The sequence below is a fragment of the Panicum virgatum genome, chromosome 3K, assembly GCF_016808335.1.
Source record: "Panicum virgatum strain AP13 chromosome 3K, P.virgatum_v5, whole genome shotgun sequence".
In the NCBI taxonomy this organism is placed as follows: Eukaryota; Viridiplantae; Streptophyta; class Magnoliopsida; order Poales; family Poaceae; genus Panicum; species Panicum virgatum.
Window position 1 is genome coordinate 48,641,153 of NC_053138.1, and position 13,277 is coordinate 48,654,429.

The following is a 13,277-nucleotide window of genomic DNA, read 5'->3' on the forward strand; positions in this document are numbered from 1 at the left end:
TCCCTACGATGACATGATTCATGTTGATCCGGTTTCCAAAATTAACCATCGTTCTTTTGTTGGAAAATTTATTTTGAAAGGACACTATTTCCAAAAATTATTACAGACGAAAGATCAGTGTATTTTCTTGAAATGGTCTTCTTTCAATGCTATATATAACAACTAAAACACTAACACGGTTCTCCAATTTGTTATTCTACATGATTCATGATTTAGGAGCTCGGAGAGTTGGAATCTCAAACGTCAGATCCCCGAGTCCCCGGGGCCGCCGCCCTCCCCTTCCGCTTCCCTCCCTCGCCACTGCCCGAGCAGTCTTGCGAAAGTCTGCTGGCTGCAAGGAAGGAGGCAGCGAGGCCCTCTCCCTCCTCGTCCAGCGCGGGCGACGTCCCCTCTCCCCGTCTGTAGTGGCCGCAAGCCTGCAACTCGGGCTGCTGGCGGCCGATTCTGGCTCCCTGGTACCCGATCTGCCAGTCTCTCGGCCTGATCTATTCCCTCCGGGACCGGATCTACGCCAACCGCCAGAAGCTCGTTGGGCTTTGAGGAAGGCACTAATGAGGCTCAGCGGTAGCCGTGGGAGCTGCGACACGCAGGCGTGGAGACGGTGTGATGGTCGGGCGACGCGTCTGACGCTCCCTATGGCGGCGGCGCGTGGCACCGGTCGCCGGCTGTGCCATCCCGGCCTCCAGCTCTGCGCCCTCCGAGCTCATCCTATCCACGATGTCGAGGACGGCCATCCCCGGGGAAGCACGCTGCTGGTAGTCGCGTGGGGCGGTGCCGATGGTCACCATTGCCTCCCCCTAGGCCCTGGCTCCCTTGCCTTGGCTATGGGAGAGGCCAGCAGCCTGCTCCAAGAGGCCACTCAGATCGGTGGTGGAGCTTTGGTGGCCGTCATGTGCATTGACTGCTTGCGGTGGTGATGATGTTTTGTTGCAGAAGTTTCAAGCGAAAGCTCTGCTTGATGTATATGTCAGGCCAACATCGGCCGCGCTGTCTTGCCATTATTTTTCCTCCACGGAGGCGTTGTTGTGATACTGTCTGCAAGGATCAGTTCTAAAACCTAACTTCAGCTTATCGGATGGGCGACGACAGCGCTTTCAACGTCGTGTTCTCCTTGGAGACGTCGTCGTGGAGTTCTGTGTGCGTTAACTCATTGCCTAAGCAAAGGTTTTGTATGTGGTTTCTACGTGGAATGATTTGGCGTGCAATCAAAAATTCAAACATCAAGTTTCTAATAAGACAAGATGTACCCAATGTTGTTTCTGCAGACGTTCGTGAGTTCCAAAACTCAAGGTCGATTCTGCGTCCTGCCATATCCTCACAGGCTCCCCCTCCCCATTTCTTTTATTTTTTCCTTTTTCCCCTTATCCCTGTCCCTTTCCTCTCCTCCCTCTCCCCTTTCCTCCCAGATCTAGCGGGGAGGCTCCTAGGGAGGAGCGACACGGCGACGGTGGTGGGTAGGCGCGGCGGGAGAGGGGGGGCAGAGCGGGCGCAGTGCTGAGGCGGAGGTGGCACGTCACGGGGGCGGAGCGGGCGTGGCGGCGGGTGGCGCGGCACGGCAGCAGCGACAGCGGGGAGGCACACCAGCTGCAGCGAGGCGCAGCAGGCGGCGACGCGGGGCCGGTGGCATGGAGGCGCCGCGGTGGGCCAATGGTGGAAGCGGCGGCGAGCTCCCTGTAGGTTTTTTCTTTTTCTTTTTTGAGTTTTGGACACAAATTTTTTTTTACAAACTTTCCCCCCAAACTTTTTGTAGTTTAGTTTTTGATGCAAAAAATTTTCTACAAATTTTTCTAAATTATTTTATCAATTTTTTTGTTTCAAACTTTTCTCATCATTTTTTTCCTTTTTCTTCTATTCAAAATATTTTTTCTTGAAATTTTTTCCCAAACTTTTTAGTTTAGATTTTGAATGCAAATTTTTTCCTTTAAATTTTTTCCAACTATTCTGAAAATTTTCTGTTTCAAACTTTTTCTCATCGAAATTTTCCCTTTTCTCTAATCAAAATATTTTCCTTTGAAAATTTTTTGTCACAAAACAACAAAAAGTTACTAAAAAGAAAAGAAGTTGGTGCTGCGTCCGTAAATTAGATAGCCCCCGAGATGTATTAGATTGGTGCTTCGCAAAGCTAATGCAGGATTGAAACATGAATGAACCAGAAGATGGAAGTGTAGTCTTCTAGTTTTCTTTCTTTGTTTTAATGTTTTCTTTCTTGTGACTTCTAGTCCCCTTTCGAGGTTGAAAGTCTAAGAGCTCTTGTAGTTTGGTTGTAGACATTCACATGTGAATGTTTAAGGCGGAAAATTTTCTTAATCTAAAAAAATTCGTTATTCTACACAGGTTATAATTCGTTATTCTAAATGGTGCTTCTCATTACATAAACTATTATAAAATTGCCTAAGTGCTAAAAGAAAATATGTTACATCTAAGGCATCTAGCGGAGCGAATCTTCATTCAAGTCGTCTTGGTAGGCTAACCTAGTATAGAATAGTATAGAGCATCTAGATACTTCGTCTTATTATTAATCCACTTCATCTCTAGTTTCCGAAATATAGGGGGAGGATAATAGGTAGGGATCAAAACGGTCGGATCGGTTGGTAAAAATACTCTAACCGTTTTCATTTTCATAGTTTTAATCACAAAATGGAAACGGGAACATGAAAGCTCGGCCGAAAAAACTAAACCATTTTAGTGGCTCAATCGCATATTTGGATACTGTGGCGGAACCATCCAAACTACTGGGTCCGGGTGCACTGATCTTTGTTGCTAAGCAACTCTGACCCAAATTGGCACTCACCGGTAGTTCTTCGAGTGAAGCCTCGATAAAAGCCACGCTATTCCAGGATCAGCAGACAACACTCACACAAAGGTGAGCCCAGAGATTACAACACAGAACATTTCATACATCTCAGAGTGATTGCAGCGGAAAGGAAATTTATTACAAACCATGTTCAGAGTAGCGAAGTACTACAGAGTTCCAAACTACACAAATTATTCAAGTGTCATAGTCTCAGCGGAAGCAATAAAACATCTAACGAAAGGAAGTGACGTATCGATAAAGCCCATACGAAACACGTCACTCAGCGGGAGGGTGGTCAGCACCAGCTGAAGGGCCATCCCACTCAACAGACCAGTCCAGAGGCAAGGTACACGGCCAAGTAAGACTCACAAACAGATCTTTGAAGTTAGTACTTGAAAAACAGTGCCACAAGCAGGGCTGAGTATACTAATACTCAGTAAGACTTACCCGTCACCGGATATAACATAGTCCGATAACTAGACATGCAAGGCTTTTTGGTTGGTGGGGTTTGTTTTGCCAAAAACGCCACTAAGAGTTGGTCCTTATTTTCAGATTTTATCTAGACATCTTCTAGTTAGATTAACCATTCTAAGTTTGCATCTAACTCTACACAAATATAGTAGAGCAATCATTTAATCAACCAGCAGTATTATCATCATCATGTTCCACTTGTTACTCTATGTGGCCGAAAACATTAAGCAATCTCATGCCGTGAGAGGCGGACAATTCTGAATCGAATTTCAACCTGGCCAGGGGAACCTAACACACACGCATGGGGATCGACGCCGCTTTCGCCCACGCAACTTTTCCCCTTTCTTTCCAGTTCGTGGATCCGGAACACCCTCCCCGACTACAGAGTCCGACCACTCTGCACCCGTACGTCCGGACAAAAAAAATAAACCTACTTCTACCAAGAGGGTGCGAGATCGTTCCACTCGCTGGTCCAATTAGGTACTTAAGCTTACCGATTACCATATTTCTCGGTATATGGCTAGTACTTTCAAACGCTTAATGAAATGAGCCACACACCGCGACCTTAGCCATTTTTGACTACACCAGCGGGGTATCACAACTACACAACCCCGCCCGTTATACTTATATTTCAGCAGGAATTAAAGTCAGTAAAATTCCTATTTGCTCGCGAGAGGCAGGAAACCCCTCGACTTCTACCGTACCTAATTAGCATGGCAACTAGTCGTAAAAAAAAGATCCGGGTATCAAACATAGGTACCTAGAGATCATGCATCTAAGGTTTTCGATCAACGCCTAGAAAACTTAAATGCAGAAATAAAATTATTACAACACATTATAAATAGCTAGATGAATAATAACTCGGAAAATAGTGGGATTATGCACCGAGGCTTGCCTTCTTTGGCACTGACAGGAAGAAAAACCTCTAGGGCTTGGCCCAGGTCTTGAGATAAGTTAGCACAGTTCAAATTAACCTCCTGATCAAAACGAGAGTCCGCGGGCACCAATTCGTATTCACCGTCCGCGAGATTAACCGTTTCTACACGCAAATGCAAAGATGTGTTATTATGACATGATATGATTTTTCTTTCCTTCACGATAAAGTTGTAGTCCAACAAAAGTTAACTCAGTGATGATCTCAAAATTTCATTCCATGGGCAGTCATTTATGGAGTAGTAAACACAACTATGTTTCTTCATGGATGAGTGTGGGGTTTGGTTTTTATTTTTATCATTAAAACATAGCATACTTTCACTATTTCATAACAACAAATTTACTCATGAGCTAGTGATGAAAAATTAATGTAACACAGATCAGATACTCTAGCATTTATGGCATAAATTTCAGCATCTAAATATAAAGCAATTCACCATAACAATTCATGTAAGTAGATTACTCTAGTTGCTTCACCTTTTTGCACAGAACGTTTGACATGGGTTCTGGTGCTAAAAATTTTACAGGAGCACCTACATAGCATCTTCTCAGTACTGTAATTTTTCCAGATTTTATATAATTATACATCAGAGGTGACAAAAAGAACAAATTTAGCAAGCTATTAAATAAGATTAATTCTACCAAGACTTATACTAGGGATATGGTTCTCAAATTATTACCAGAGCCTAGTCATGATCTAAACATATTCCATAAAAATTATCAAGCTTTATATCAACCAGATAAAATTAGTTATGCATTTAACTTAAAATGAGTTAGCATAATTTTTTTCAAAGTTTATTTGATCAGTAATGCATGTGAATTTTTTTATTATAGAGAGCGTATACTCTAACTAAGAACATGTCCAAAAATCATGATCAGATATGGCCTAGTTTACTCAGAACAAAAATGGTAATTCTAACCAAGAGAAACTTAGCATGATTTTTATCTAAATAAATACTCAGTAACTGTAGCTCAAAATTTTCTTGCAGGATTACAGAACCAAAGTGAGACTTCAGAAATAAATATAGATTTTTCTGAACATAAAAACTATATATGATGAATTAAGTTGATTAAACAAGCATTAATCATGGTATATAGAAAATGATCTCTAACAGTCCTGATATTTATGGATTAACATTTTTTCAGTGACACATGTATGTAGTAAAAATTTCAGAGCAAGTTCATGTATATGTTTTCCAGTATTAAATCTTGAAAGTTATTAACAGATTTGAGAATCTTGATTGTTCCAATAAGTTGAAGTTTTAGTTGAGTACGATCTTTTTACTGTGAGCCTAACATTCCATTAGGAACAACATATCCAAAAATCAGAGTCATTTGTTGAGTAGAACTTCATGAACATGCATTAATGGCTTTTCTTATTCTTTTCCATAGATAAATATTGGTTGAGTTTCTGCAGATTTGGTTGTTACAAAACTTGTAAATCTTGTTACAAGGATTCTAGATCAGTTGGGTTTTCATTTTTACGATTTTTCTGTGATTTGTTATGCATTTTAAAAGTTCACTGCTTGAAGGTTCATGTACATTTTGCACTTTAGACCTGGAAGTTTCGTTTCTTTTAACTGTAGGTCCCTGGCGGAGCTGAGTAAACAGAGGAGGAACAGCGGGGCGATTTCCGGCGAGGTCCCGCCCCGGAGGTGAGGGGAAAGTTGGGGTAAAGTGAGAGGGGCTAAAGCCGCACCTAATGGTGGTCTTGGCTTGCCGGGAGGTGGACGGAGGAGGCGGTTCCACGGTGGAGCAGGGACGGCGGAGGTGCGGCTTGCCGGCGGCGGTGCTCCGGCGGGTTCCAGCGGTGTTCGACCGGGTGTACAGCACCAGTGAGAGGCGAGGAAGGTTTTTGTGGGGGCCAAACAAGCAATGCGGTTCGGGGATGGCCTGGTCACGGCGAGCTCGAGCTTGCCGTCGGCAATGGTGGGCGGCGGATGGGGAAATGGGGTCTGGGCGCGCGAGGGGGCTTGGGCTCGTTTTATAGGCGGTGTAGGAGAGGGAGGGCGAACTGGGGAGGGAGCAGCTGGGGCAGGGCGCGTAGCTAGGGGAGGATGCGGACTCGGCGTGTCGCTCGGCCATGGCGATGGCGTGGCGAGCAGGGGCGCGTGGCGTGCGGAGAAGAAGCCAGGGCGGAGCGGTTTTGGCTCAGCCCATGGGCGCGGGGTGGTATTGGCCGGGGGCGCGGCGCGTGACCGGGACAGGTGGCCGCGCTGGCGTACGGACGCCGTCGTGGGCAGGGAGCAGGGAGGCAGGGGAGGGAGATGGAGGCAGTGGCAGTCTCATAAATAAGCCGAAGTTCAAAACTCCGTTCTGTAATTTCAATTTTTCTCCCTCTTCTTTGCCTCAAACGAAAAAGTGTTGAATACAACTTTTGCTCAGTTTTTCGAGATCTACAACTTTCGTGTTATGCACTTTTTCATTCGATAAATGGTTTGAGAGTTATTATAAAACTATGAGATGACTTAATGATTAAGGAACTTGTCATTTCATGTGTTTTTTGTCACTTTTACTCCTAGGCTTCAACTAGGTTTTTGTTTAACATGACATGGTGAATATGTCTATTTATTTTCATATGCATGTTTGCATTGTTTTGAAAGTTATTTCAATTTCCTTACCACTAGAAATTGAACTCTTGTTTATTTGATTTGTTTAAATCTTGAATTTGCCAAAAAGTCTTTTAAATTAAACTATGTGTCACAAAAATATGAGTGTCTTTATTCTACATTTTTGTGACCAGTTGAGCATGAAAGTTCAAGAATATTAAAGGAACAAGTTTTATATCCACACATACTCATATTCAAGGATGCATTATTGTTTTGTATAAATATTTGACATTATGTGCTAAAGGAATGTTTAATCCTTCGTTCGAATTTTTATTTTGTTCCATTACTTTGAGTTGTCATTTGAGAAATAAGTGAATACTAAATATTTTCTTATTGGACCTCCGAGGTACGTATGGTCTCTATGTCTTCTTTTCAAAACTATTTGTTTGTTGACTAATTGTGGCCTTATTTTATTATTTGGTTTGAACTAGTAGATCCTCACAAATCCTGAATGGTTCCATTAATCATTTCATGTGATGGTTTTCCAGTTTGAATTTGATTTGCGTAGAAAATTTATAGATTAATATGAAAGGTGTATTTTAGTGCCTTATTACCACTCATGTCCAGTCAAGTTTAAAAGTGTACCAAAAATTGTTTTTCAAGCACATTGCACTCAAACACATGCACTCATACATTTATACACAAGTTTGCAAAAACTAGATATAGGGTTCTTATTTAAATTTTTTTAGCTCATTTGTGTGTGAAGTTATGTTAATTGCCTGACTTTGGTTAAACTGACACATGAGGTGTCACAGATACGCTAGCCTTGTATAGAGTATCTTGGTAAAAAAAATCATCTTATTGATATTCCACTTCATCTCTGGTTTGGAAAATACAACTGGAGGACAGCCGTGTCTTAAAGATTAAATGATGAGTAAAACGAATAAATTATACTCCGCTGGTTTTGGAAACCATGACTTGGAGCCAAGATAAGAAAAAATTACTGTAATTTTGATGCTCAAATGCAAGTTATCATAAACATTATTATCTGAGCACCTAGTTAGATGTGATCACCATCCTCAAAACAAATATCCAACAACCCGAACCAAACCAATCAAGACCAGTCATCTAAGCCTCTCTAATCATCATTAAGGTCCAGAACATCTTGACGATGGGCATATAATTGATATATCAGTTTTGCACTTTGCATAATTTTACATATCAATAATCACTGATTGTGTTTCATTTTTTTGGGGGGCAGAGATTGTGTTTCACTTATGTTTTGCACTTATAAGGCGATCAACCAAATTTAAAATATAAAGCTTTTTCAAAGTTATTGATCCCCACATGCATGCACCCACTAAGATTTGCCCACACTTGACCATTCTTGTGCCACTAGGCCACTAAGGCTAGTGTCAGCCCAACAAGACTGTGAATTAGATAACCGAGCCGAAGGAGTGTGTGATGATACCCCTCACATCTCATGACAGTCCCCATCCTCTCTTCATTATGACTCTGTCATGTTAGCAAATTTAATGCTCATAATACTCCTATTGAGATTGGCTTAATAACTATGTAATAAAATGGACAACCAATCACCTTACTAGAACTAGTGCCTAACCAAAAAAAAAATCTAGTGCCATATAGACCTCGTGTATGCGCAGTTGTCCCTGCGTTCTTGTCCACAAATTCGTCCTTCAAATCCAGAGCAGGTATAACACCAATACAAATATCAAACAACAAAACCAAATAAAAAACATGAAAACAAAACCATCCATCCATTCCGCTTAGAACCGCTAATCACCATGTAACTAAAAAAATTGACAACCCAAGTTCTCATTTTAGAGAAAAAGCACAAAGACAAATAGCCCAACACCTCTTATATTTATGGATATCATTGTTTACAACACTGGAGCCCTTTCACTCACTCTGCATGGATGGAGGGACCCCTTTTTGAATAAGCAATATGGGGATTAAACTTTATACCGTGCGAGAGACTCCTCTCATGGGCTTAGAGCATCTCCGGCAGTCCCCCATTCCTCAATAAACTTTTACTATTGAAAAAATGATGTGCTCCAACAGTTTCCAATGCATCTCCCTTTTCCCAATAACTATTGAGTTGTTCCAATATTTCACCCCAACTTCCCTCAAATAAAGGGAGGGTTCATACTCTCCCAATATGTTAGTTATATTGGGACAACTATTGGGAGACTGCAAAACAACTCCCCCAATAAACTTAACATTGATATTGGGACATCTTCCAATACCAGTTATTGGGAAAGATTATTGAGAAACTGCTGGAGATGCTCTTATACATTTGTTGTTAATGCAGCGACCTGTTTAGGGATATGTATGCATTGTCTATGGACCATAACATCGCAAACATTGATCTCTTTTTTAAATCAAGTAAAGAACATGCTGCATCTTTTCCGTATTTGTAAAATTTTAAACCATTAAAACTTGTTTTAATTGTCTTTTGAACTGGATTGTATTAATATTCCTTTGTGCCGTACCATATTTTTTCTCGACAAAACATGCCATACTTCCGAATTAAGGATTTCATAACAATTGGTCTACCATAATACCTACCATCTTTAACAGACATAACCTGGATATTATAAACTTATAAAAAACCGACCAGATAATTCCATTTAAATCGTTATGCCTTATAAAAAGTGTTAAATAATTCCCTTATATGTACTCAGTTTCCTACTAGATCGTTTGTCCAAACAATAGAATGTCATTATGGCGGCCTTCCTTTTCACTGTCTATATAGTTCGAGATCAGCAGATAATGCTAAAGTCATATTCAGACCGATTTCGTATTGTCACCAAGAACAATGGCTTTTCTCATCTTCTTATGCTTTTCATCTTTTCTTCCCCTTTCCATGTCTTCTCCATATCCATTGCCAATCGACTCCTCATCCGCAGCTCGGCGAGAGGGTGTGCAAGATCTACTCAGGTAGCTAGACTGTCTTTTACTTCAGAGAACCATGAACATATCAGTAAGTTTGATCGTTCTTTGATCAAAATCAGTAAGTTCAATCTTCATTATTGTCCCTGAACGTACAGAAGCATGAACATGTCGCTGCACCGACGTATGCTTGCCGACGACTGCGGCACCGGCAACCCGGTGGACGACTGCTGGCGCTGCGAATCCAGCTGGGCGGCCAACCGGCAGCGCCTCGCCGACTGCGCCATCGGATTCGGCCGCGACGCCGGCGGCGGCAAGAACGGCAAGACGTACGTGGTGACGGACCCGAGCGACGACGACCCGGTGGCGCCGGTGCCGGGCACCCTCCGCTATGGCCTCGTCCAGGAGGAGCCCCTGTGGATCACGTTCGCGCGCGACATGACCATCCGGCCCAAGGAGGAGCTGGTCGTGTCCTCGCACAAGACCGTCGACGGCCGCGGCGCCGACGTGGTCGTCGGGGACGGCGGCGCCTGCTTCGTGCTGCACAACGTGAGCAATGTCATCATCCACGGGCTCGCCGTGCGCGGCGGCAAGCCTGATGCGCGGACGCCTCTGGCGTCGTCGTCGGCGTCGGCGTCTGGCGGTGGCGGCTTGTCGGACGGCGACGGCATCACCATCTTCCGTTCCACCGACGTGTGGGTCGACCACTGCACGCTCGAGGCCTGCACCGACGGCCTCATCGATGTCACGGGCGCCTCCACACGCGTGACCCTGTCCAACAACCTCCTGAGGAACCATGACAAGGCAATGCTCCTTGGCCACAGTGACAATTTCCCTGATGACAAGGGCATGAAGGTTACCGTTGCGTTCAACCGTTTCGGGCCAGGTCTTGTCCAAGAATGCCAAGGTAATTAAGCAGGTCATCTTTTATTCAGTACACCTATATGTTTTTTTGAGAAATTTCTTGGTATTGCAAGCATTTGGTTGTTGATGTGATGATATTTTACATCTAGTTGAATAAAATGATTATCCCTTCATCGTTGCTCGATAGGTGTCGGTTCGGGCTCTTTCATGTCATCAACAATGACTACATAAACTGGCAGATATATGCCATTGGTGGCAGCGCTTCGCCAACAATTCTGAGCCACGGCAATCGATTCCTCGCTGACAAGGACAAAGAGGGTTTTTTTTTATCATCTTTCGTAGTAATTCTTTTATTTCTATTTTCTTGCAAAGCCGCTGTGATTTGTGAAATAGATATGGACCTTTTTTTTTTAGTAGAATCACAAACTCTCAACTGTAAAATTTCTTCAGGTGACAAAACGCGATGGAGTACCAGAGAGTGAGTGAAGTACCTGGACCTGGATTTCTGAAAAAGGTGATATGATGCTCAACGGCGCATTCTTCAGATCATCTGGCAGTCCCAGACCTGATGTCGACACCCCTAGCTTTGCCAAATCGGTCTCTTCAGTAGCGTAGATGACTGCCTCGGCACGAGTTCTGTCATGCAAGGAGGGATCTTCATGCTGAAACGTATGCTAGGGGCGCCGTTAATTGTTCAGTCCAGGGGCACCTCCTTGCATTGGTTGGGGGATCGGTTGATGGAATAACAGCCATCACTACCGGAAAACCCACATATGCCGAGTGCCCGGATATTTGCCGAGTGCATAATCTCGAGCACTCGGCAAAGCTACTATTTGCGAAGTGCCAAAAAACATGCACTCGGCGAACAAATGGCACTCGGCGGCCTATCTCTTTGCCGAGTGCCAGCCATATGGCACTCGGCAAAGACACACTTTGCCGAGTGCCAGTCAGTTGACACTCGGCAAAGAGCGTCACGTGCACCGACAGACGACCCGCAGACGACCGTTACGGTGGCGATGCTTTTGTTTGCCGAGTGCCTACATGGGACACTCGGCAACAAGATATTTGCCGAGTGCCTACATGGGGACACTCGGCAAAAAGATCTTTGCCGAGTGCCCTACAGTCGACACTCGGCAAACGCTGTCACGTGCACCGCACACGCCAGCTCCCCAAGGCCGTTACGCTGTTGCCACGAACGTTCCCATTTTTCCACGGTTTGCCGAGTGTTTTTACCCTGACACTCGGCAAAGCAACCATTTTTCTATTTCCTGGAAAACGTATTTGCCGAGTGTAATTACCTTGTCACTTGGCGAAGTTTGAAACTTCGCCGAGTGCCAGACGACTGGCACTCGGCGAAGATCCAAACTTCGCCGAGTGCCAGACGCCTGACACTCGGCAAAAACCCAAACTTCGCCGAGTGCGGCCACGTTGGCACTCGGCGAAGTTTGAATCTTTGCCGAGTGCCGAGCATATGGCACTCGGCAAAGTTTTCGACCCGTCCCGTTCGGCCGTCCCGTTCGCCAGTTCGCCGTCCCGTTCGCTAGTTCAGCTGTCCGTCCGTCCCGTTTCAATTTTTTTTGCCGAGTGCAGCTTGGCACACGGCAAAGGTTTGCCGAGTGCCCGAGAAAAGGCACTCGGCAAAGCCGGCTTCGCCGGTAGAAGAAAGGCCGTGTGCGCTTCGCCGAGTGCTACACTCGGCCAACAATTTGCCGAGTGTTTTTCTGCCTTTGCCGAGTGTCTGTGACACTCGGCAAAGTACCTGAGTCCGGTAGTGCATGCATTTTGACAAATTTAGTTGTTCGGTGCAGAGCATATATAGGACATGATACCTAGTTTGTCAGCCTTTTTCTTTCCACCGTCGGGTGGCTTCAAGGCACATATCTTTTTTTAAGTTGTCTTTAATAAGTTATGTAGTGCCTAGGTAAACCAGGGTACTGTCATTCTGAGATTTCCGGCGATGGGTGGATCCATGTTTATTGGATGCCAAGTTATAATGTGATCTCTGTATGTGTTTATCCTGAATTCTTACAACAGTATATGTTTGCAAACAAACTATCGTCACTGGTGCCCTCAGTGGAGGTGTGGGTGGCAAATTAAACGGCTGGGTGGTGATTTTGCAAGGAAACTAGCGAGGTGGACACATCGACAGCGGCGATTGGTAGCTGCACAATGTGTTGGCGAGGTAGAAAATGGGGAGGAGAGATTGGGATAGCCAATGGCCGAGTTGATGTGGCTGTGCTGATTATTGCGCTTGTTCGTCATGTAACTTGGCGACTGTCGACGTGGCAAGTCAAAAGAGCAAGGAGGTTATGTGATTTATATATATTGATGAAAACAAATCAGGATGCACGTCTGATTTGACACCGTAAATCCAAGTAAATCCAAATTCGCACAGATTTAGAAAAATCTGACGGTACAAAGGGCATGCTTCATGTTTGCTTATTTCGGCTTTGCACTACTAGAAAACGGGCCAAAGATACCAGCTGCTGTTGCTATCAGTACCGGCTGCAACAGCAGCTGATACCTTTGGCCTGGACTGGGCGCAAGGGAGGGAATTTGGTACCGGGTCATGGCACGACCCGGTGCCAATACTGGAGCACAAGCACCGGGTGGTGCCTCCAACCGGTACAAAATGACCACGGCGGCAAAGTCACCGGTTTGTGGCATCACCCGGTGCCTATTGTGTAGGTAAAGGCACCGGGTGATGCCACGACCCGGTGCCGGCCGGTGCTCGGTCTTAAGGCACCGGTTGG

General features: G+C 44.5%; 1 pseudogene; it reads left to right on the forward strand.

Annotated features, from left to right (window-relative positions):
- Window positions 1–5,900: 5,900 nt before the first annotated feature.
- LOC120700995 lies at window positions 5,901–11,139 on the forward strand (annotated as a pseudogene).
- The last annotated feature ends 2,138 nt before the right edge of the window (window positions 11,140–13,277 follow it).